Below are 25030 nucleotides of genomic sequence, written 5' to 3'. Positions count from 1 at the left end.
CGAGGCTGCCTCTCGGTCTCCATGTTTCTGTTATTCTTCTGGGGGGAGTTTCCTTTCGTGTCTGTGATTCAGCTCTTCAAAGGGAACCCGTGACAGTCATGTGAGAGGTGTTTAATTTTGTTCAGTTTAATTGTACATTAGCCACAGGGGTTACTAGATGACTCTGCTTTTCCGAGGAAAACTTTTTCAGGATTTTTTTTCTAGAGGACTGAAAAGAGGGGAACATAAATGACTATTTTCTCTGTAAGTATCCATGTTGGAATAGAGGAATAACAAAGAGAGGCTTTTTATCCAAAATATGTGAATAAATGACTGCCCCGCCCCCCATTCTCAGGATGAGGTTTACACTGATAGACTTGTACTCCAGTTTGGTGGAGTTTTACAGTCGGTTTACACCTAGAATGAACGTTGTCAGTGCTGTTACGTGAGGCAGAAGCCGGGTGAGGGAGGCGACTTCTGTGACGTGGTAGACACAGCAGTGGGCCTCCCAGATCCCTCTTCAAGGAGGTATGTGCTGTCGGCTGGAGGGTGTGCAGTCAGCAAACAGCCTGGCTGTCGGCTCCTTCTCAGTGGGCTTCAGCTGCTTAAACGGCCTCATGCAAGGTCACGCCCTTCCCAGGAGAGCCTGAGTCCAGGCCAGTGACTGAGGAAAGTGGGGGGTATTAAAGCATAACTGTTTCGGCCTAACTGGGGAACGCAGGACAGTAAATCCTTGCTCCAGATTTTCCTGTTGGGTTGCTGACACCTTTGTTGGGTGGATGTGGCAGTTAACTTCTTCCCCAAAGCAGCCCTGCTTCTCTCACATCCTTGTATAGGTGTTCATGTCTGATAAACATCGTATACCCCAGACCTCCGGTGACTCTAACCTGCAACCGTTGGTGCTGGGCGTGGCCCCAGGAAGCAGGAAATTAAGTGAGGGTTTGGAAGTGGATCACATGCCACCAGGCTGGCCACGATGACCGCATCACTGGTGGTAAGTAGAGTCCAGATGCTGCGAGTACAGGTGGCCATTCAATTGTGACATCTCCTGGGGTGGGGGGCTTAGAGCCGGGGGGGGTGACTTGGGCATGAGTACCAGGAGACGCAAATGCACTAGCGGATGCAGTGTATCAGGTATTTGAAACTTGGAAGGAAAAGGTAGATATAAGGATAATGGGATTAGGTGGCTATTGTTAAGCCCCACTGATGGCTACAGAAAGTTAAGAAGCAGCTAAAGGTGAAAACCAAGTATGAAATCCAGGAGTCAAAGCTAGAAGGCTCACTGGATATTCACAGATGCTCCTTCAGACCTGCAATAGTGGGATAAGAAAAGTTTTGGACTTTTTCAGCTAAGAGACTGGACTTCATAAAAGATTAAGGCAGGCCCGTGTCAAGATAGGGGCTTAGGTTAGAAAAACCTTTAGTCTTAACAGATGGAATGCAGACATCTTGGTGGATGTCCCCAAAGATTTTGACATCTAATATTTTGTTAGTAAACTGTAATTGAAAACACAAGAAAGCCTCAACATTTTCGTGGCTTATTACTATCTAAGTAAACTTAGTGAGAAGAGTTTGGACAATGGTCACCATCTTGTATACTTTTCTATATGGGGAGAGGATCTTTTTATGCCTCTGTGGAGAACCGTTTTATTCCTTCCTAAGTCTGCATCAGCTTCCGACACTTTTATGCTTGGCGCTTTCAATGAAATTGAACTGGAATTTCATGAGCATTTTCAAAGAGCTGCTTCCGCGTGAAGTTTTTGCCAGGTCCACTTCCTCTGGGACATCTCCACTCTCTTGCTACCACCTCTTTCTAGTTCCGTCGCTATGTATGGCCTTCACTGAGTTCCTCTGCTGTACATCTAGAGGCTCCCAAAAGGCACCTGGATGTGTGTTCCCAGAGTCAGCTGTTTCTTCTCTAATGCGTTTGACTCCCATTTCACTTCTAGCATTATCACTTTGGGGATTTGGGGGGGGCACTTTCCTCTTTGTTGGCCAATTCCCTCTTTGGAGTATTCATTATAGTCAACTGTCACATGGGTAGCTTCACAGGGAAGCAGACCACACAACTAAATGCTTGGCTGCCCACCTGTGTGTGAACTGAACAAAGGTAGGCACTGACCAACTGACTTTGAAAGTAAGTGATGTGATCAGCAATGATCATGACCTGCATCTTCATGATGATAGTGATCCATGGATTAGAGAGCTAACCTTGGGGTTTGTTAATATACTATTGTAACTGATACTTGAACCGTGTTGTTGGGGGACTGGTGTTACTTCACTAAATCGTGGTCACTGAAGTTTTGTGCATATTGGGGCTAACTTCCAAGACTGGTCCAGCCACTGCCACTGTCCAATGTCCAATTTGTCTGCAACAGAGGCCAATACCGAGCCCCTCATTTTGCAATGAGGCCAACTGGCCACTTGATGGCAAGTGGGTCACATTAGGCCCCTTCCAGAAATGGAAGTTTTCAGTTTGTTCCCACAGGACATATTCTGGTATGACCTTTCCTTTCCTCATTCAGCACCACTATCTGAGGACTTACAGAGTGTTTGACCCACCAGCACCAGATCCCACGTTGTGTCAGACAGGGGAACTGACTTCACCGGAAAGGAGGTGTGGAAATGGGCAATGACCATGGGATCCACTCACCATGTCGCCCAGAAGCTGCCAGCCTGATGGGGCTGGAACAGGCTGCCGAAGACAGAGCTGAAGTGCCAGCTAGAGATAGTATTCTGTGAGGACGCAGCCTCCAGAGCACAACATGTGCATTGAACCCAAGTCTTTGGGGAGCTTGGTATTCCCAACAGGAAGAGTAAATAAGTCCAGATAGCCTCATCTACCCTTTTCGGAGGGACTTTGTGTTTCCTGTCCCCACATTGCTGGGCTTTGCAGGGCTGGAGGATCTCAGCCCCAAAGAGGACTCACTTTGTCAGGGGACCCAGCAAGAGTGCGTTGAATCATAAGCTACAGCTATTGCCCAAACACTTTGGGGTTCTGTCTGGGCACTGGCAGGCGAGAAGGGAAGTCACCATTTGGGCAGGAGTAATTGACCCTGGTCATCAGGAGCTGGTAAGGCTATTATTGCACAACGGGGCAGGGAGAAAAATGTGCCCAATCGTGACTGTAAATGGACAAGTACAGGAGCCTGGCCAGAGAAGGAAATGGTGACCAGAGCTGAGGTCCCTCATTGATGGGGGCCAAGGTCGAGCCCCCAGGTAAGACTCCAAAGCCAGAAGATGTGGTAGCCAAGAGTTTGAGGGATCTAGACTGGACAGCATAGGCGAAAAATGATATAGATCAATTGTTGCCCAAACCCAATTGTAGAGATGGAGGCAGACTCTGTTCCTCACAAAGTGTACCTCAAGAGGAGAGGCCAGTGGAATACAGGGGAAGTTGCTTTCTTGATGCCCGTGAAGAATGGCTCCAAGCAGCACAAGGAGATGAGGGACGTGGAGATACACAGCCCAGGATCTCCCTTCAAGGAAGAACTGAGGTGCAGCCCAGCTGCAGGAAGAGGGGTACATGGATGGCCTGTAGCTGTCCTTTTCTTCAGAGCTGTCACAGCTGCAGAGAGCCACGTCACCGGAGTGTACGCCTTTCTCTGGTGCCCAGTAAGGCGGAAGTATAGAGACCCAGCCCTTCCAACCCAGTGCAGGACACTGATGGGCAATACACACTTCAGGGCTCCCCATCAGGCTGAAAGCTTTGTGACACTATATCACAGTTCAACCTCTGCCCAATCTTGCTTCCCCCCTCCCACCCGATCCTTTTATAAGTATGGACCCCTAATAAACATTCCCCCAATTTCCTCCTGTGCTTACTTCTACTTTTCCAACAGTAGGTGTCCAGATCCTGAGACCTTTTTGGGTTAAACAGCCTATCATGTAATTTTCATATTTCAATCTTATTTTATAAGTAATAAAAAAAATTATTCTGTGATGGTGAAGATGTTATCATCGGAAGAAAGCTCGTCGTGCCCTAAATATACGCTCTCCAGTAAGCCAGATTGCAGAGATCACTAAGTTGTGAATGAGAATGCTGTTTATTTATACCATGTGTCACAATTTACAAAGCATTTTTATATTTACAGGGTTACTTGTTCCCAGCCATTCCATACACTAGGCAGATATCTGTATTCTTTCAAGAAAAAAAAAATAAACACTAAGATAAACTGCAGAATGTCTAGGTCTAAATCCCAGAGAAAATTCCACACTGGTGCTCAAGGAGAAAATACAAGGTTACTCATATAAGTGAAAAATTGAAATAGTGAAAGGTTGGAACATTCCCTCAGTAGGGGAGTGTGAGATGTTTATCATTTATAATACCATATAGTTAGTTAAGATAGATGAAATATAATATATCATTTATAAACTATATCAAGTCTCAGTATAAATCTTTGAACAAAATATTGAGTCACTGAATGGAAAATTTCTGAATATATATACATTTTAAATAATGTAAAAACAATACTAAGCATTAACACATATATATAGAACTTTTAAAGTATTCTTATTTTATTTTTTAATGTTTATTTATTTTTGAGAGACAGAGAGGGAGAGTGGGGGGAAAGGCAGAAAGAGAGGGAGACACAGAATCCGAAGCAGGCTCCAGGCTCTAAGCTGTCAGCACAGAGCCTGACGCGGGGCTCGAATTCACAAACCTTGAGATCATGACCTGAGTCAGATGCCCAACCAACTGAGCTACCCAGGTGCCCCAAGTATTCTTATTTTTAAGTCTATTTTTTTAATGCTTTATTTACTTCTGAGAGAGAGGGAGGGACAGTGTGAGCAGGGGAGGGTCAGAGAGGGGGAGACACAGAATCTGAAGCAGGCTTCAGGCTCTGAGCTGTCAGCACAGAGCCCGACGCGGGGCTTAAACCCACGAACCATGAGATCATGACCTAAGCTGAAGTCAGACACTTAACCAACTGAGCCACCCAGGCGCCCCATAAGTTTATTATCTTTTATTTCAGTAATCTCTTCACTCAACATGGGGCTCAAACTCATGACCCTGAGATCAAGAGTCACACACTCTTCTGAATGAGCCAGCCGGACACCTCAGACTTTTTGAAGTATTTTTAAGAATTCTTAAAAAAAATTTTTTTTAATGTTTATGTATTTAAATTTTGAGAGAGAGACAGAGAGAGAGTAAGCCAGAGGGGTCAGAGAGAGAGAGAGAGAGAGAGAGAGAGAGAAATCCCAAGCAGGCTTCATGCTCTCAGTGTAGAGGCCGATGCAGGGCTCAAACTGATGAACCATGAGATCATAACCTGAGCTGAAACCAAGATTTGTATGTTTAACTGACTGAGCCACTGAGGCGACCCTCAAGTATTTTTAAAAAGACTGATTAGAGGGGTGTCTGGGTGGCTCAGTTGGTTAAGCATCCTACTCTTGATCTCAGCTTAGGTCTTGATCTCAGGGTTGTGAGTTCAAGCCCTTCATTGGGAGGAGCTGGAGCCTACTTAGGAAGGAAGGAAGGAAGGAAGGAAGGAAGGAAGGAAGGAAGGAAGGAAGGAAAGAAGGAAGGAAGGAAGGAAGGAAGGGAATATTTCTTGGATTCAAGGTACTTTTAAGGCTGAAGTGGGACCTGGCAAAGAAAGACCCCATTGAATCATTGCTGGTAAATAAGCACAGCTTGAGGTTTTTTTAACTTCCAGCTCTTTGCAGAGACCCACGATCCTCATTTCCCTTTCTCCAGAGCTAACCCACTTCTTCCCACACTCAGATTTCTGATTCTAGAATACAACGTGTGCTCTGTGAAAGTCAGAGGCAAAGGAATGCCCCTCACACCCCAACCCTGCCAGCCCCCTGTGCCTTCCCATCCTTACCACAATGAAGTTTAGTTCTGGGGTTAAGCCCACTGGCAGTGAGCGCTAGTCTGCCTGCCACTCAGTGCTTGGGACAGTTTTAGCGACCCTCTCTCTGCCACCCACAGACTGTATCAAGACAACAGCTGGGTGGAGGCCCATGACATCTTTCTTATTGAAAGGCATTTAATTGGAACAGGAGGTCCATTGAAAACCAACCCAGCGAGCAAGGCATGCACATGTTCGTGGCTCTGGATGGTGCCCACACCCAGGTTGTTCCTGGTATTTCTTCTACCCTGCTCAGTGGGGCTGAGCACCAAGCTCAGGGAGAAGCAAGAAGATACAATTTTATCCTTTCCTAGTCTGGACAAGGCAGGGAAAGACTGTCTCAATGCCTCCTTGGGAAAGACAAGGCTCAGTCTCTTTTTGCATAAACTGTTGATGAATGCAGCATTGTGGGGGTTCCCCAAAGCTACCCCAAGCTCTCCAAGATTTGGTTCCATCTGATTTATCATTTTTGAAGTCCATTTAACAGTCCGTATTTCTTGCTTTTTTTGTTTTAACCCCTGTTCTAACCAGAGTGCTTCTGAGTTGTCTCTCATTTCTCATAGGTTGAAATTATCAAGGCATCTGAGATGATCCCGACTGTGTTTGTAACCTAGGGAACAAAGAAAGCATAAAATACCATGTCAAAATATTTTACATATTGAATTTTAAAAAGCAATCATTTGAGGTGTTGAGACACTAATGTATTCTCTACACCAAGTTCAACCAAAGGGATCACAGAGAGCAGAGAAGATTGTTTCATCACTGAGAATAAAGATCCCCTCTATTTCACAAGACAGACATTTGAGAATTAAGTAAGACAGACTTTGCAAAGCACTTGGCGGTTTGTCTGGCTCATAGTAGGTGCTTAATAAACCCAGTTGGCATTCTGTTTTGCATGTACCATATTAAGCCTTCGGTTCAGTTTAAGATTTCTCTCTCTAAAACAGCCCTTGTCACAGGTTCCAAGCAAATAAAATCAACTGGGAATTTTGTGAAACTGCAGATTCTGACTCGGTGGGCCTGGGGTGAGGCCGGGCAGTCCAAATTTCTAGCCCCTTCATGTTGCTGGAATGAGATCCACTTGAAGTATTAAGGTTCTACCTCAGGGGTTAAAATGATCATTCTTGGAGTGCCGAGAAGAGCATGAGACTCTTGATCTCAGGGTTGTGAGTTTGAGCCTCACGTTCAGTGTCAGGATACCTTTAAAACAATGATCCTTCCTACTTATCTCTATCTGACAATTGTGAGTATGCTGTTTCATCCCATGTGCCTTCCTCAACCCTCATCACCTATTCAGATCCTACATAACTTTCAAGAGTACTTTAAGCCCCACTTTTTCTAATCGATTAAGCCTTCTTCCCAAATATTTGTAGCCCTAAATGATTAATATCATCTCTGAAGCCCTGAATCAAATTTATTAAGACTGGAGAGAGGGGTGCCTGGATGGCTCAGTGAGTTGAGCATCTGAATTCGGCTCAGGTCATGATCTCATGGTTTGTGGGTTCAAGCCTCATGTTGGCCTTTCTGTTGTCAGCAAAGCCTGATTCAGATCTTCTGTCTCCCTCTCTCTGCCCCTCCCCCATCCATGTGCATTCTCTCTTTCAAAAATAAAGAAACATTTTATTTATTTATTTTTTATAGCTTATTTATTTTTGAGACAGGGAGAAACAGAACAGGAGCAGGGGAGGGGCAGAGAGAGAGGGAGACAGAGTCTGAAACAGGCTCCAGGCTCTGAGTTAGCTGTCAGCACAGAGCCTGACGTGGGGCTCGAACCCACGAACCACGAGATCATGACTTGAGCCGGTCAGATGCTTAACTGACTGAGCCACGCAGGCACCCCTAAATAAACATTTTAAAAAGCTAAAAAAAAAAAAAATTACTGGAGAGAGATTGGTTAGTTAACCCAAAAATTTGGTTAAAGTGGGAATATAATTTAAATATAACTGCTTTACACTTTAATAAAATCATCTAAATACACATTTGTTGACCTATTTTTGAAACAATTTTTTTAATGCTTATTTATTTTTGAGAGAAAGAGAAAGACAGAGTGTGAGTGGAGGAGGGACACAGAGCGAGGGAGACACAGAGTCTGAAGCAGGCTCCACGCTCTGAGCTGTCAGCACAGAGCCCAACGTGAGGATCGAACCGAGGAACTGTGAGCTCATGACCTGAGCTGAAGTAGGATGCTTAACTGAGCCACCCAGGCGACCCTTAATAATACAAATATTTTCTTAAAAGGAAATTAAAATGTGTTGCTTAAAACAAAAAGGATTCTACTTCATCTTTCTTACACAAACCATCTCTATGACATATTGTTTAATTGTTTTGGATCTGACATTTTTTCCTCAAATTTTCACAGATTTCCTGGCCATAACTAATTTGACCACATTTTGAAAATGACATGGGGCGCCTGGGTGGCTTAGTCGGTTAAGCGTCCGACTTTCACTTAGGTCATGATCTCGCGGTTCGTGGGTTCAAGCCCCGCGTCGGGCTCTGTGCTGACTGCCAGCTCAGAGCCTGGAGCCTGTTTCAGAGTCTGTGACTCCCTCTCTCTCTGACCCTCCCCTGTTCACGCTGTCTCTCTCTCTCTCTCTCTGACCCTCCCCTGTTCACGCTGTCTCTCTCTCTCTCTCTCCTAGAAATAAAACATTAAAAAAATTAAAAAAAAAAAAAAGAAAATGACTTGCCTTAGCTTATTTAACTTGTTCCATAGATATTGCAACTCTTTCTTACTGACCCCAGATTTCACTGGTTTCATTATTACCATTATTATTTAAGTTAAATCGGGTAGTTGCCAGAACAAGTAGAAAACCAGGGCTGGACACAACCACAAGCAACTGGTGAGAGTATGATTCATCTGTGAGAGAGGAAGTGGAGGAGTCGGATCTGTGGTAGGCTGAAAGATGGCTCCCCAAAGATGCCCTCTCCTAATCCCAGGAGCCTATGAATGTGACCTTATATGGCTATGAAAATTCATACAGGGAAACCTCGCTTAAAATAGAGGCCACAAGGGGGAGCCCTCAGGCACTACCACTTGCCATCCACCACAGACCCCAACAGGAAGAATCTTAGGAAGAACCCCAACAGGAAGAGAGGCATGTTGCTAGTTGACCCTACTTTACTAACACCAACAAGAGGAAGGGAGATTTTTCTCTTTGCCTGGCAACAGCCCAGACAATGAGGGACAGTCACAACTCAGCCAATGAAAAGCCACAATTTGGCCTCTGAATTTATTCCAATGGACTTTTTGTTTATAACAGTCTTCCCAGCTTCCCCCTTTCCTCTATAAAAGAGTGTTCCTTGGGGCAACTGGGTGATTCAGTCGGTTAAGTGTCTGACTTCAGCTCAGGTCATGATCTCATGGTTCATGGGTTCGAGCCTCGTGTCGGGCTCTGTGCTGACAGCTCAGAGCCCGGAGCCTGCTTCAGATTCTGTCTCCCTCTCTCTCTCTGCTCCTTGCCCACTTGCACTCTGTCTCTCTCTCTCTCTCTCTCTCTCAAAAATAAATAAACATTAAAATGTATATTTTTTAAAGTGTATATTTTTTAAAGTATATTTTCCTCTCCTTTGCTCTTGGGACTTCGCCTATGGCTTTAGCTACAGGTATAAGCTATAGCCTGCTTGCGCTGAGTTGCAAATCATTTGCTATTCTCAACTAAACCCATCTTGCTGGTAAAATAATTGGCTGTGTTACTTTTAATGTCAACATGACAGATGGGATTTTGCAGATGTGATTAAGAGAAGGATTTTGAGATGGGGAGATTATCCTGGTCTATCTAGACAAATCCAACTTAATCGCTTATAAGGGTCCTCATAAGATAGAGGCAGGAGGGTCCGAGTTGGTGGCAGAGCAAACAAGAAGTCAGAGGGGGCCATGAACCAGAATACAGAAGCTTTCTAGAAACTGAAAAAGGGAAGAGAATAGATTTTCCTCACTGAAATTCCAGAAGGAACCAGCCTGGCTAACACCTTGACGTTAGCCCAGTGAGACTGAGTCCAAAGACTTCTGACATCCAGAGCTGTGAGATAATAGAAGTGTGTTGTTTTAAGTCACTATGTGTGTCTGAAGCTTCCATTGGTACTAGCACGGGACCCAAGTGCAGGTCGTGCTCTGGAGAGGCGCTCAGAGTGCGGGGGGCAGAATGGCACTGAGGACATGTGTGGGTCTGTGTGACAAATGCAGCTGGTGAAAAGGAATCAAAAGCACTTCTACTATCATGAATTTGGCACTGTATTTTGTTCACTAATTCTTTCACACGTCTTGCCGGAGAGTTGGGGAGATTTTTCAGGGCATCAGTATATTCTTTTGCTGGCTTTGCATTTTAAGTCAGCAACTGATCACTGTTGTTGTTTAAAATTAAAAGGTAGTGTGTGTGGAAAGTTTGTGGCTTAAACTTTTAGATTAGTATATTTAAGATTTTTTTTCCTGTCAAGAGAACTGGATTCTCTACGGTGCTAACAACCTTTAATCTAGGAGACCTGAGATGGAGAACACTTAGCCAAGGTTTTGGGGTCCCACAGGCCTGCATTCTGCTATTGGCAACCCTAGGGCCTGGGGCCTGTTAAAGAATTTCTCTCACCTTCGTTCTTTTTTTACTGAAAGGGTGGTTATAATAGTATCCACCTGATAGTCTTGTTGGGAGGAATGAATAAAGTACAAAAAATAAAATGCTTGGTCTCAGGTACACAAATAGTGGTAATGGGTTCTTACCATTGTATTGTTGATGCAGAGAATGCTCTAGAATGGCATGAAGTAGTAAAAAGATACCCTTAAAGACAGCGCAGATCATCAGACCTTTTACATTTTAAAGCTAGAAGGACTCTTAGGGGTTGACAGACTATGCCCAGAGGCCAAATTGGCCTGCTTCCTGTTTTCATAAATAAAGTTTTATTAGAACAGTCATTCATTTACCTGTTGTCTATGGATGCTTTTGCACGACAATGGCAGAGTTGGGTACTTGTTACAGAGACTTTACCGCCTGCAGGATCTAAAATACTATTTGGTCTTTGGCAGAAAAGTTTTGACCATCTGATCTGGAGCACCTAATTTTACAGATAAGGGAAAAAGTCCCAATAAGATAAGTGACTTGGTCCAAAGTCACATGGCAGTTAGGGAAAAGACTGCCAGGTGCCTTCTTCAGACACTCCCTGGTTGGTTCACACCTTCACATCCTCACACATGCAACTTGTAGACCTGCCCTAGAAGAAATGCTAATACAGAAGTAGAAGGCACAACGTGAAGCCATATGAAGAAATAAAGAGCATTGGTAATATAACTATAAGGTAAATACAAAGCCAGTATTGTAGTTTTAGTTTGTAACCCGTTTTCCCCCATATTTTTAAAAAATGTTTACTTATTTTTGAGAGATTGAGAAAGAGAGCGTGAGTGGGGGAAGGACAAAGAGAGAGGAGGACAGATGATCTGAAGTGGGCTCCGCACTGACAGCAGCTAGCCCGATGCGGGGCTTGTACTCACGGACTGGGAGATCATGATCTGAGCTGACGCTGGACGCTCAACCAACTGAGCCATGCAGGTGCCTCTCCTCATATGGCTTGAAATACAGATGAATAAACAATAATTACAGATCTCTGTGAGTGGGCATGTAATGTATAAAGATGTAATTTTTGATAAAAATAACCTAGGGGTGCCTTTGTGGCTCAGTCAGTTAAGCGTCCAACTTCGGCTCAGGTCATGATCTCATGGTTCGTGGGTTCAAGCCCCACATTGGGCTCTGTGCTGAACTTTTGCTCAGAGCCTGGAGCCTGCTTCAGATTCTGTGTCTCCTCCTCTCTCTGCTCCTCCTCCACTTGCACTCTGTCTCACTCTGTCTCTCAAAAATAATATATAAATGTAAAAAAAAGATATTATAAAAAAAGAAAATAACAACCTAAAAGGGGAATGGAGTTGCACAGAAGCAGGGTTCACACATACTATTAAAGCTAAAGTGTTAGGAATTAAAAACTGATCGTTGTGTGTTTAAGCATGGAATTGTGATCACCAGAGTAAGAATATGACTAAAAACAAATAAACAGCACATCTAAAAAATGGAAAAGGAAATAAAAAAGGAATCAAAACAGTACATTACAAAACAAATCAAACATAAAAGAAAAGCAATAATGGAGAAACTGAGGAACACCGATTTCCTTCCCAGGTTCTTCTCTTGATTTAACTTTTGTGTTAATGACCGCAAAATAAGATGAAAACAAGATGCTACGTATTGACGAATATTTTGCAAAGCTTCTCCAGCAACTGGGTGTCACAAAACGGAAGTCATTGCTCATTCCTCTGTGCCTCTCACTGGTTCCCAGTTACTTTGAGTTCTCCTTTCAGTGTACCAGCCTGCGGGGCTCTTGGAATGATTCTGTAAGGCAGCACCGGCACTGAGGTAATTCATTTCTTTAGGTTTTGTTATGCTGTTTGAAAGATTTTTGAGTTAACTTTGTTATTTTTTTAAAGTTTATTTATTTGGAGAGAGAGAGCATGCGAGAGAGTGTCTGTGCACAATTGGGGGAGGGGCAGAGAGAGAGAGACTCCTAAGCAGGCTCCAAGCCATCAGCACAGAGCCTGATGTGGGGCTCAAATCCACGAAGTGTGAGCTCATGACTTGAGCCAAAATCCAGAGTCGGATGCTTAACCAACTGAGCCACTCTGACGCCCCATATTATTTTTAACCATGATTTTACATGTCCTTCACATAAAAAGTTCCAAATCCCTGAAGAAGCCGAAGTAGACCGTGAATGAAGGGAAATTACTTTGTCATGTCAGGATCTGTTACCATTTGAAATTGTCGAGTCCTTTTAAATAAAATTGGGTGTTAGTGAAACAATATTTGGAAAAATTTGAGCTCTTTCTGCACATTAATAGAAAACCCAATGTATGTTAAGACAAGAAGAAAGCCTATTGGTTCGAGGAACTGAACAGTCCAAGGCTTCAGACACTCGGACTATGTCATCGGGATCTCTTAGGTTCCCCCAACTCTGGGCTCTTCTGCTTCTGTGTTGGCTCATTTCTTTCTTTTTTTTTTTGTTTTGTTTTGTTTTGATTTTATTTATTTCTAGGAGAGAGAGAGAGACACAGTGTGAGCAGGGGAGGGTCAGAGAGAGAGGGAGTCACAGACTGAAACAGGCTCCAGGCTCTGAGCTGGCAGTCAGCACAGAGCCCAACGCGGGGCTCGAACCCACGAACCGTGAGATCATGACCTAAGCGAAAGTCAGACGCTTAACCGACTAAGCCACCCAGGCGCCCCTGTGTTGGCTCATTTCTGAGCGAGGTGCTCCCCTGGACTGGTAAGATCGCTGCAGCTCTACCAGCTCTACATCCTTGTAGGTTCAGGTAGGAAGACAAAGTCCTGGGACTTATTCTGACTGGACTGGCCATGGGTCCTGGAGGATTTGGGGCATTGATGTCCAGACCTGTCCTGGACAGAACATATGGGCAGGGAGTCTGGGCAAGGATGCCTTCCCTAAAGGAACTCAGAGTGTTACCAACAGAAGGCGGCGTGGATGCCAAGTGGCCTCTATCCTCCTTCCTACATAAAATGCCAGATGGCAAGAAGACCCCTAATGTCCACACATTATTCACTTAGATACTCCAGAAGGGAAAAGGTTGGTCAAGAAAGGGGTCAGACTGCCAGGGTGTTAGATGTGACTGCATTCTTAGGGGTCCTTTAGTCCAGCCCCCTTCATGGGGCTGAATCCGGAAAATTAAATGATTCATTTCTGAATCCAGAAGGATGAATGACATCCACAAGGTTACAACTTCTTTGCAGCATTTGGTTGGGGGGTGAGAGAGCCCAGCTAGTCTGACCCTTCATGCAGACCATTCTACTAAGTACCCCTCGCAGAAGGGGTTAATTAGTAGAATTACTGAGTGTCTGAAGATAAAAATCTTTCTCAGAAATGGACAAAGATTATAACTTAATATTTCCCCTACCTCCCCCTATACCTAATAAGATATTGAAGTATATATCTGTATATGTATATGTGTAATACATATAGATTTATGTGTATATGCATGTACATAGATATTGCACAAATAAATATACGTATGTGGGTATGCATGGATGGTATATATATATATATGGAAAGAAAGAGATTATTTGCATTTTAGACCCATGCCTGAGTAGAAAACTTAAATAAAGATTTTGTTTTTCCCCTTCAAAATGTGTAGACTTATAGGATAATTATAGTTCAATACCAGGGAGAAGGAATTGATTTTCTCCAAGTTCCCCCACAGTTTGTATTATTTTTATTGATTTTTCTGAAGCTCATTTCCAAACATCTGAGAATATACAAAATAAATATTCGTCTTAAGTCATTACTATTGTTGTTGGGGCTGGAAGCCAGGCCCTTGCACCTGTCCCCTTTCCCATATGATTCTGGAATGTGCCAGTGAACCGATGGCTTGTGTGCTCCACTGAAACATCTGGCAAGCTTGGGCTGTGTTTGGCTACAGAGTCACATATGTGGCCGGGCGCTGTATGACACTGGAGTCCAAGCTCGGCACAGCTCATTTGACTATCTCATTCCAGGACAGAGGAAAAGGCCCTCAGCTGAGGACATGAACATGGGGATCTCACACTTGAGACGGCGGGGTGTTTGTTCCTATGATTTAAGAGACATCAAATGGCTCTAATCCAACAACCAAACATAGGTAGCAGGGCCAACATTTGGCTTCCCTCCCAGGATAATCACCAACATGCAATGTATCCTACCAAAAATAAGCCTTGTCAAGACCTCCCTCTGTAAGTTGGCCGCTCACCTGGCCTTTTCACTGTAGTCACTAGTCTTGACTACAGTTTTTAGGTGTGGCTCACCTGATAAGTATCTAAAAAGGTTCTCTGACTTACAGCTTTATAAGTGTATATAATAAGTGAACTTGGTACAGCCATTTGGAAGACAGGTTGGCAGTTTCTTACAAACTAAACATGCTCTGATCACACCTTGCAGCAATTACACTGCTTGGTACGGTATTTACCCAAAAGAATAAAAAACTTATATCCACATAAAAACTTGCACATGGAGGGCTGCCTGGGTGGCTCAGTCGGTTAAGCGTCTGACTTCTCTCCCCATTTGTACATAGAGTTCATCTCTAAGTTCAGCCATCTCTTTACAAATAGAGTTCATTAATATTGGCCATGGCAGGAATCTACAGATCACTACATATCTAAATATCATTTGAAAAATCTCGACTTTTTCAATATGTATTTTTCACAGTTTAGGCTGAAGCCATGTGTCCTGTTACACACTTTGCTCGGAAATGTAGCTCTCAAGTGCATCAGAACTGTGGGAGAGTATTGACTGGACTTTCACGATCACTCACTTTTTGAAGGAAGTAAAAAGCGTCCAGGTAGAAGGAACAAATTCCAGGTACTTTAATTACCTGGAAGAGTTTCCTCTATTGCTGAGAAGTTCTTGAACTATGTGATACTTCCTGTTCAACACCATTGGAAGTTTCCTCTAAAGTAGGCATTCCTCTGACCCCCTCAAATTGCAATAATTCTCTTTCATAGTTATGACCTGAAGCAGGGGGTTGTTAATATTAAATACTCTGTTTTGCACACTGAACAGGAATGAAGGTCCTGGGGGTGGGTAACTGAGAGAAGGTCAAGGTGCCTCATTATGAACTCCCCATGAGACTCTTCAGGACCTTATGCCAATCCCTCCCTGCTCTGGTAGACCTGCTCAACTGGGCAGACTGGTCAACCTCCAGCTCTAGACCATTTGCCATGAAGCCACAGTAGACTGTTTCTTCTCCCTTATGCATTTTTAAGAAAATGTTTTATTTTCAACAGTCATATTTAAGGGTAAGTGCTCAACCTTGAAAACTGCATAAAGCTGACAGTTTTGGATGGCAGATGTGGACCAATTGAGCCAAGTGATCACCAGTCCTCGCTCTGGAAAATTATTTGAAGGCTTCTTCTTCTGAAATTCACTCTTCATAATTACCAGGACTTGATTAGGTCAGTTTGCCCAAACTGGCCAGGTTATTTATTCATTTACTAGAAGGCAGCTTTTCAAACTATCTAGGAGATATGACTATTCTCTCTGTTCTGGTGTCCCAGTCTCAAGGTCCCCAATGCTGTCAAACTTGGTGTCCATTAGCGGAGGGATGGATGAGTAAGTGTGTAAAACAACAACTGAGATGAATGGACAACAATCTTTGCTCTTTAAAACGCAGTACTGGGTGAGAAAAAAATGGTGGAAAAATAAAATGTAAAGCACATACACATAAAACACTATATTGTATAAGATAAAGGCATATTTTTTTTAATTTAAATTCAAGTTAGTTAATACAATGAACTCTTGGCTTCAGGAGAACCCAGTGATTCATCTTTTACATATGACACCCAGTGCTCATCCCCAAAAGTACCCTCCTTCATGCCCATCTCCCATTTTGCCCATCCCCCTCCCCTCCCCTCCAGCAACCCTCAGTTTATTCCAAGAGTCTATTATGGTTTGGCTCCCTCTCTGTCTTAATCAAGATAAAGGCATATTTAAGGAACATAAGAAACATATGAACATGGGTACTTAAGGTGGGGAGTAGGGGTTTGGGGATAAAGGGGAAAGATAAAATACAAGAGAAGCCCTGTTGAAATTGTGATCATAAGGTAGCATGAACTGACGATGAGATGAACTCTTTTGAGGTCTCATAGAAGGTATAAATAAAGACTAGTTTTCAGAAACATCATCTCGTAAATTAGTGTGTCCCAACGAGGCCCTATGGTACTTGAACATTCCGAAAGATGTTAATGGGTGTTCCCCAAAAGGAGATTCTCCGATCAAGCACAGTTGGGAAACATTAAACAGGCCAATTAGGGTTCTTCTCTTCAGGTGTTCCCAGAACACATGATACATAGTGTCACCCAAGATGGATACATGCACTATTTCCCAGATTTCTTTGGTCTTAGCGTGCTTTTTGCCAAATGCTGTTTTTGCAAAGCACCGAGCAGGAAATGCTACTCTAAATATTGACCCCAGTTAACTTTCTTCCCTCAGGACATCCTTCATAATTTATCCTACCTGTGCTCCAGGCCTCATCTGTTCCATGAAGCCCCCTTTGCAACCCACAATTATCTCTGTTCTGTTTTTATCGGGGCAACTCTCTGGCCTTTGGACAAAGACCAAAGGGCAATAAGATTAGCTTATTGCTAATCAGCTTACTTCACTGTTGCTTCAAAATACTTATTCCTGTAGCAGTAAGATCAGAATAGAGCAGGCACACTTTACTGTTGCTTCTGCATAAACTGCTTTCTTTTTTTAATTTTAATTTTATTTTTTAAAGACAGAGAAACAGAGCATGAGCAGGGGAGGGGCAGAGAGAGAGGGAGACACGGAATCTGAAGCAGGCTCCAAGCTCTGAGCTGTCAGCACAGAGCCTGACACCACGCTCAAACTCACGAACCAAACTGTGAGATCATGACCTGAGCTGAAGTCAGATGCTTAACAGACTGAGCCACCCAGGCGCCCCTAGACTGTTTTCTTACGGATAAGTGTGACATAATCTTTCATCTACGTCCTAGCTTTTGGTTAAGTTGGCTTGAATAAATTACAGGGAAGGTCCTTTCAGCCAATCATTTTACCCCATCTATTCAAATCAGATGAAAGTAATATTTTGTTTGCTTCTCACACTGGCAGGTGAGGGTGGGGGAGTCATATGCAGAAAGCATCCTAACAGCCACAGGAAAAAAAAGCTTTCTTCACAATGTTTTGATGCTTTAATAAGTTTAAGGGAAAACAAGAGGGCAAAACCAGGAGTTTGCAAGCTTCCGTAGAGAGCTTCAGGTCAGTCAAATGGCTTCTTAGCTTTGTCTAGCTTTGTTCGTCACTAATATTAGATGATGATGAAGAGAATGAGGCCGGAGGTGGTGGTGGTGGCTACTTATACAGTTCATATTTCAGGCCAAGTATGACGCTAACCACATCTTTTACCCCACAGATTTAACGAGAGGTCACTATAAAGCACCTCTGACCAAAAATACCTTCCCCACCTGCCTCCCATAGACCTAAAATTTCCATCTTTTTAAAAAAGTTTATTTTTTTAAATGTTTATTTTTGAAAGATGGAGTGTGAATGGGGGAGGGTCAGAGAGAGGGAGACACAATCTGAAGCAGGCTCCAGGCTCTGAGCTGTCAGCACAGAGCCTGATGCAGGGCCCAAGCTCATAAGCTGTGAGATCATGACCTGAGCCAAAGTCAGACACTTAACTGACTGAGCCACCCAGGCGCCCCAAGAATTTATTTTTAAGTAATTTCTACACCCAATGTGGGGCTCAAACTCAACAACCCCCAGATCAAGAGTCATGCTGCTTTGACTGAGCCATCCAGGTGCCCCTAAAATTTCCATCTCTATATACCAGTTCCTACAGCCCCTTCTGCATTTATAAACATGCCACAACTATTATACTTAGTGATACCTTTGTATAAATTTGTTTACTGTGAATTTCAAAAAGTTGCCCAGCAGAAGATATGGGTCAAATATTCAGCTTTGATTGTGTGTGAGGGGGTACCCTTTGGGAGAACAGAGACGGAAAAAACAAAGCAATTCAATTTTTCCTCCTAGTTTTTTACTTCATTAAATACTTGACATTCACTAAGAACTCAACTATTTATAAGAGACACTTTCAGGGCCTCTGGGATTTTAAAGGTCAATATAGATTGCAATCTTTACACTTAGCACTTAATCAAGGAGGCAATCACAAACAATTAAAATATGATATAACTGCTTTAGTAAAGACATGACAATTCTGTATGTAAAGCACCCAGCCCAGAGGCTCAGCACAGAGGGGTTGCTTTCTTCTCCCTATTTCTCTGTGGGAGTCAAAGAAAGCTTCACAGAGAAGCGCTCTGTCTTGGAGGATAAGTAGGAATCTTCTAGGCAGAAGCAGGCGATGACAGTGGTGTGCTAGTGAATGTTTAACAACCGGAACTCCAAGGGGGGCAGGGGAGGCCCTGATGTGTAGGTTTTGCTAATTTCCATGGCGTACATTCTCCTACTTGGCAGATTTTAGGATACCAACGGGATGTCACTGAGCAGAGTTGGGACCAGAGATGTACCTGAGCCCATAAGAGCCAGCTCTGGGATACCACTGGAGGACCAGATGGAAGGGACAGCACATTCTAAGGCGTGGAGGTCCAAAAACGTCTGGTGATCAACGGGCAATTGTCCTGAAGAGTGTGAGCGAGGGTCTGTTAAAGAGACGCAGCCAGAGAACCCTGCACGGTCTCAACCAGAAAATCCATAAAGACAAGGCAGGTGTAGCCTGTACTGGGGAAAAACCGATCTTAAACGAATTTGGAAAGCGGTTTGGAAAGAGATGACAAAAGGCATTGAACTTTTGCAACTTTCTCTTTTATGCAGTTGATAGCAATCTAAGCCATCCAGGATTTACCTCTAAATCCTAGCGGCGGGATGGAGGAATTGCCTGAGGACAGAGGACAGGGAGACTGGGAGGAAGGTGGTGGTTAATAAACATTCTAAACAGACTTGAAAAGAGCTCTACACTACCAATGCTTGGCATCTTTGGGCCATACCTCAGCCATTTTGGTCACACTCGTATATATCCTGTCTCACGGGGTTCTTTAACTCAGGTCTCCAGAAAACAACAAAAGGAAGTAAAAATAATGTTTAAAACACTACTAAATATAAACTATACAATATAGTGCACGGCTGTCTCTGACATAAATGTTAGTTTATATACAGTGGATTCTTTTCTGAATCCCTGTTCCTCCACAGCAGGGAATAGTTTATCTGCTTCTGCTTATCTTCTTATTACCAATTTTTATTGCCTCTTCCTGAGTATCACACTGGTCCCATTAAACTCTCGTGTTTGTGATGTATTTGATGTTCAATGACGCAAGTGCTCACCCCCTTAACTACGAACTAAAAAAGTTCATTTTTGCAGCTGCAGCTCCCTGCTGCTCATCGGGATGAGCCAGACTGCCGAAGTGAGACGTGTTGTTGCTGAACTCAGCATCTGCCCTGGAGATGTCACACTTCTCTCAGGCCTCCTGGCCCCAGCCACACTCCCGGCTGATGGCCCTGGGTCTACGTCAGCTGACTGGCTGGAAGGCTCCCTGACAGAGTTCTAGTTCCCTGGTCAATAGGGGGTCCATCGGACGGTCATGTAATTGCAACTCTGTGGTTCTGCCACACGTTACTGGGACACTTTCCAGATAAAGGCATTTATCCTCACGGGTGGTCCTGTGATTGTGACAGTGTCTGCAGACTCCTGTACCATCTCTCTAACTCTCTCCCCGTTTCCTTCCCTCTCTCTCATTTTTTCCTGTTTTCCTTTTCCTTCTGGATTTGGCATCAGAACTAAGCATTTATTACCAAAGGCTGCATTGCCCAGCTCCCTTAACTCTTACACCACCAGCAGGTGGGGACAGCAGCAGCAGCAGCAGCAGCAGCAGCAGCAGCAGCAGCAGGTGAGTGCAGGAGAGGGGGAGGGACAGGTGGAAAAGTCCACTGCTGCTTCTCACCGCCCCCTCACCAGCCTGACCTGGGAGCCAAGTCTGCTCACTTCCTCCCATGCATGAGAACACACTCTGCGACACCGAAACATGGTGGTTCAAAGTGTGGACCCTAGAGTCTGACCACCTGATGCAAACCTTGCTTTATCACCTGGCAACAGTGTGACCTCAGGAGGATGGCCAGATTTAGCAAAAACAAACAAATGCCAACAGGAGACTCATTTAAATTTGTCAGATATACAATGAATACTTTCTAGCATAAGTATATCCCATGTGATGTTTATACTAAGCTATTATGTTATTTATCAAATTTATCCGACTGTTCTGCAGTTTATCTGGCAACCCTAGACCTCAGGCTAGCTACTTAGCTTCTCTGTGTCCAAATTCCCTTTCCTAGAACTTGAGAATAAAGGGGCCGCCTACCAGCAAGCGTTCTTATCTTGAGGATTAAATGAGATAATATATATAAATGTTAGGAATCTGCCTGCTGGCACACATACGGTATGGTGGAGGGCATGGACTTGGGAATCATATAGACCAGGTTCAACGTGACCTTGGGCAAGTTAAACTTCTCTGTGCTTCAGTTTCATCATCTACAGTATGGGGATAGAGTTCTTATGTTGTTGAGAGGAGTAAATAAAACTATACAGGGAAATCATTTAGCACAATGCCTGGCTCATAGGAAATGTAACCAATAGTATCTTATGTAATATATAGTCTATGAACACCATCCTCACCCCTTCCATGAGCCATCTTTTTTTTTTTTTTTTCCATGTAAGCTTTACTCCAGACATGGGACTTGAACTTATGACCCCGAAATCGAGAGTTGAACACTCTACCAACTGAGCCAGCCAGTCGCCCCTCTATGAGCTATCTCTGCTATGTGGCTTCTTCATCTTATTCCAGCGGCACGGATTTCACTTCCTCTGGATTTCTGTGTCCTTGCTGATCTTACCACCAATGGACCCTTGACTGCATTCTCCCATGTGCTGTTTGCTAACTGTCAACACAGCCTAATGGATGCCTTATCTCATCGGTCAGATCCCAGAGGCCTCTTCTTCCGGCTACTCCCTTGGGTACTGGGCATCATTTTCAGTACCTATCTCTTAACTGATCAACTTTTTAGTGCATTCGTCATGGACATGAGGACCAAGAGACAAACCTGCATATCCAAATGATCTATCTGCTTCCTGAGATTGGCAGTGCAGACTCTCTCCTGTGTGTAGAACCCTGGAGAAGCAATACAAAGTGTCAGGGCTTCCACTGTCCTAAGCTTGGTCAAGCAAACCATCAAGGGGCTCACATTCTCCAAGTCTTTGGGACTGGTAGGCTCCTTCTCTCAAATCCTGCTGGTGGGGCTTGAGGCATGAAGATGTTCAGCACATGGGTACTGAGCAGATCAATGATAATGTGTTTGAAACAGCCTTAGACCTTAAACAGCGACAAAACCAGGAGTTTTCAGTACATCCTGAACAGGGGAATGAGAGTAAAACCTCCATACCAGTGATTCTCAACTTGGACTTAATATAATCACCTGGAGAGCTTTTTAAATTTTTTTTAATGTTTATTCATTTTTGAGAGACAGAGTACAAGCAGAGGTGGAGCAGAGAGAGAGGGAGACACAGAATGGGAAGCAGGCTCCAGGCTGTCAGCACAGAGCCTGATGTGGGTCTCGAACTCACGAACTGTGAGATCATGACCTGAGCCAAAGTCAACCGTTCAACCAACTGAGCCACCCAGGTGCCCACCTGGAGAGCTTTTTAAACATTTTTTTAATGTTTATTCATTTTTGAGAGACAGAGAGGGACAGAGCATGAGTGGGGAAGGGACAGAGAGAGAAAGAGGGAGACGCAGAATCCAAAGCAGGCTCCAGGTTCTGAGCTGTCAGCACAGAGCCCGATGCGGGGCTTGAACCCACAGACCATGAGATCATGACCTGAGCCAAAGTTGAATGCTTAACTGACTGAGCCACCTAGGCACCCCAAGAGCTTTAAAAACTCCCAAGATTCTGGGGCACCTGGGTGGCTGTCGGTTAAACATCCAACTCTTGGTTTCAGCTCAGGTCATGACCTCAAGGTTTCGTGAGTTTGAGCCTCACAAGGGACTCTGTGCTGACAGCGCGAAACCTGTTTGGGTCTCTTTCTCTCCTTCGCTCTCTGCCACACCCATGCTCATGCACACTCTCTCTCTCCCTCTCTGTATATATAAATAAACATTAAAAAAAATAAAAAATAAAAACTACCAAGATTCTGACTTCTTTGGTTTGGGTTGGGGAGCCTGGCAGTCTGGAGTTTCAAAAGTTCCCCAGGTGATTCCAATGGACAGCCGTGGCTGAGAAACTCCGCTTACGCGGCTTTAAATGGAAACCAGAGGCCTGGCTGACACACGGTGTCTACTAAGTACAGAATACTAAGCTGGCAAAAGGTGGAGACCTAAATGCCTTTTTTTTTTTTTGCTTCTGGACAGTAGATAAAACAACTCTAAAATGACTTGATGTTCTTCCAAATTACTGTGTAATTAACTATCACTGAACAAACTTCTAGTAAGGCTTTGCCAATGGCATATTCCTATATCCTGTTCGGCGAGCAAACTGAAAGCCAAGTTTCCAGGAAGGGTATATTCTGCTTTGTGGGAACGGATTACTAAAATCACCTGGTGGCCCACGAAGGCAGGAACAGGGATCACAGAGCTGCAAACTGTTAGAGCGGGATGGGCTGCCAGGGCACATCTCTCTGTGCCGGACTGCGTGCGCACACAACAATCACCTGGGGTCTTGTTAATGCCCCCTGTGCTGACGCAGTGGGTCTGGGGAGGGACCTGGGAGTCTGCATTTCCGATAAGCTCCCAGCTGGTCCCAGGACTACATTTTGATAGCAAGTCTTGGAATAAATTTGCCTTGCAGAGCTTTTAAAAGTTTCAAGCACCTGGGGCGTCTCAGTGTCCCCATTGGTTAAGCGTCCGACTTCGGCTCAGGGAATGATCTCCTGGCTCGTGAGTTTGAGCCCCACGTCGGGCTCTGTGCTGACAGCTCCGAGCCTGGAGCCTGCTTCGGATTCTGTGTCTTCCTCTCTCTCTGCCCCTTCCCCACTCACACTCTGTCTCTCAAAAATAAACAAACACAAAAAAATTTCACGTGTCTAAGCCACCCCACCCCAGACCTAGTAAATCAGAATCTCTGTGGGTAGGATCTCAGCATCAGCATTTCTTCAAAGTTCCCCAACTGATTCTAATGGGCAGCCATGACTGAGAACCACCCATTTGGCAGCTGAGGAAACCAAGGCCCATTGACGTGAAGTAGTGAAAGAGCCAGCTGAGGGTCCTACGCTTGGAAACCAGCACCCAGGATTCTGGCTATAAAAACCTTCTTCCTCTTCCTCTTCCACTGAGACAGAAAGTAGATTAGTGATTGCCAGGCCGGAGAGGGGGAAGGACATGGGGAGTGACTGCTAATGGACACAGGATGGTGCCCTCGAAATGGGTGAACTTTATGGTATGTGAATTATATCTCAATGAAACTAACAAACTTTTGAAACTTCTCACTATCGTTTTCCTTTATCTGATTAAAGAAATTCTAACAGCAGCAGCAGCTGGAGGTGAAGAAGGAGGGGCAGGGCAGGGTGTGTATAGGCACTAGCACCTTCTTGGATGGGGCTAATTCCGGGGCTGAGCTGAATTAGCTGAGCTGCTTCCTCCCTGTCCCCCATTAACTACCATAACTTCAAGGCATCCTGGGGTCTTCATTCTGTATGGACTTTCAGTTGCAGGCTGAAATTTGGGGTTGAGTCATCAAAGTTTCGATCTCTGTCAGGTCACAGTCATCTCAAAAACAGACCTCTTACGCTTAGGGAAAGAAGACTTCTCCTCTGCAGATGAGGGCTGCCATAAAATGATTTCCTTGAGATGGCTTTTCACTCCAGAGACCAGGAAATAAGAAGTGAAACTTTTTTCCATAGAACTCATCCCCATCCAATTAGCATCCATCGTTCAAGCATATTTATATTTCAGAAGATGAAGTAGATCTCAATAATAAATAGGCTTAGGGTGATAAACCCTCAGCAGTTGGTAAGCGTTTAAGTGTTTTAAAGGATATAGCCACCAATTTAGCAATAAAATAAGGGAAAGGGACTCTGAAATCCTTAATCCACTTCATAGCAGGGAGTGGAGAAGTTAGGGGAAAATGTCTTCATGGGATCTTGGAGTGTCTCCTTCAATTTTACCCAAAAGGGGTTTCAAATTGCTCAAGCCAACTAAGATTCTAGAACATTCCATGCCCTGAAAGGCATTCTATTCCACTACTTAATTCCTAAAGTTCAGCTCTAGCCAGTCAGGGAGCTGTTCCTCCAGTCCCTGGACTCAGACTAATTGTTAATCCACACACAATTTCAAGGCCATTAACCAACAGAGGATTTCTTTATACACACTCTTTAAAATCTTTCTCCTAGGAATAACAGGGTGAAAGGAGAAAGCTGTAATCGTTCTTTCACTGCCTCAGTGAAAATGGGAAGTCTTAAGAGATCGATGTGATGGCAGGTATTCAAAACATTTATTTTTGGGGAAAGGATCAAAACCCCTTTCAGTTTACAGGGCCTATTCCCCATCTACTGACGTTGCTTAAGAAGTCTGTGAGATAAGCCATTTTTGTTCTGTGGCATCTTTTAACCTGCATTTAAGGGAAGATAAAAGACACATGGAACGGTTCCCCCTCCCCCCTTCTTTCTG

General features: G+C 44.1%; 1 long non-coding RNA gene across 3 annotated transcripts in view; it reads left to right on the top strand.

The window, feature by feature from the left end:
• Window positions 1-19407, top strand: part of LOC120232839 — a 29082-nt gene extending 9675 nt beyond the window's left edge. Inside the window, exons 2-3 of one of the 3 annotated variants that reach the window (XR_005528660.1) lie at window positions 816-973; window positions 18840-19407. This is a non-coding gene — a long non-coding RNA (uncharacterized LOC120232839). Of the gene's footprint in view, window positions 1-815; window positions 974-2504; window positions 3792-18839 lie in introns of those variants that run through there. The other 2 variants (XR_005528659.1, XR_005528658.1) reach the window with 2 other exon arrangements.
• The last annotated feature ends 5623 nt before the right edge of the window (window positions 19408-25030 follow it).

This window comes from Hyaena hyaena, unplaced genomic scaffold, assembly GCF_003009895.1.
Source record: "Hyaena hyaena isolate Hyena2069 unplaced genomic scaffold, ASM300989v1 scaffold_79, whole genome shotgun sequence".
NCBI lineage: Eukaryota > Metazoa > Chordata > Mammalia > Carnivora > Hyaenidae > Hyaena > Hyaena hyaena.
The sequence above is the reverse complement of the archived record's forward strand: the minus strand, read 5'-3'. Positions and strand labels throughout refer to the sequence as shown.